Genomic DNA, 643 nt, shown 5'->3' on the forward strand with positions numbered 1-643 from the left:
AGCGGCCGGGTTCTCAAGGCCCCTTGACTACCCGCTTTCCCGAGCCCTCCGTCCGTCTCTGAGACTCAGTGTCCCGAGGACAATGCTCGGAGCCAGGGCGGCGCGCAGGGGGCCGCGGAGGAGGGCGGGGAGGGCCTGGGGTCCTTTGCATTNCCGGTTACACTCCTTCCCTTCCGCCTCCCTCTCCCCATCCCCCCGGCTCAGCACACACCCGACCTCGCCCTGAATGCGCAGGGTATTTGCTCTCCACTTAGATTCCTCAGGAAGCCTCCTTGAGCGCCCTCGGGCGCCGGGGCGCACCTCCTTCTCCCCCCGCCCCCGGCGCGGGGTGCGGGGCCCCTCCTGCGCTCTGCACCCGCAGTGCNTTTGGCGCCGGCCGCCTGCCTGCAGGGGGGTGTGTGTGCGGGGGAGGGGACCAGGGGGTGCAAAAGAGCTGTAGCAGTTGTAGCCACTGAACAAACATTCCAGGGAATTGGCCGAGGTGTGAAAACTCGGGGCTTGTGTGGATTTTCTAATTAAAATCCAATAAAGGGCCCGGCATTGTCACTGCGGTTCTCTGCAATAAATGGGAGACGCTCCTGGAAGAGAGGCCGCTTCCATTTCCCCCCTGCCCTCTCCCGGCCGCCTCTCCCCATTTGCTCAG

The 643-nt window shown here is 64.9% G+C and overlaps 1 protein-coding gene across 1 annotated transcript in view; it reads right to left on the minus strand.

Annotated features, from left to right (window-relative positions):
* Window positions 1–643, minus strand: part of SHH (sonic hedgehog signaling molecule) — an 8,303-nt gene that overhangs the window by 1,833 nt on the left and 5,827 nt on the right. The window lies entirely within an intron of this gene.

Source organism: Crocuta crocuta, unplaced genomic scaffold, assembly GCF_008692635.1.
Source record: "Crocuta crocuta isolate KB4526 unplaced genomic scaffold, BGI_CrCroc_1.0 scaffold408, whole genome shotgun sequence".
Taxonomy (NCBI): domain Eukaryota; kingdom Metazoa; phylum Chordata; class Mammalia; order Carnivora; family Hyaenidae; genus Crocuta; species Crocuta crocuta.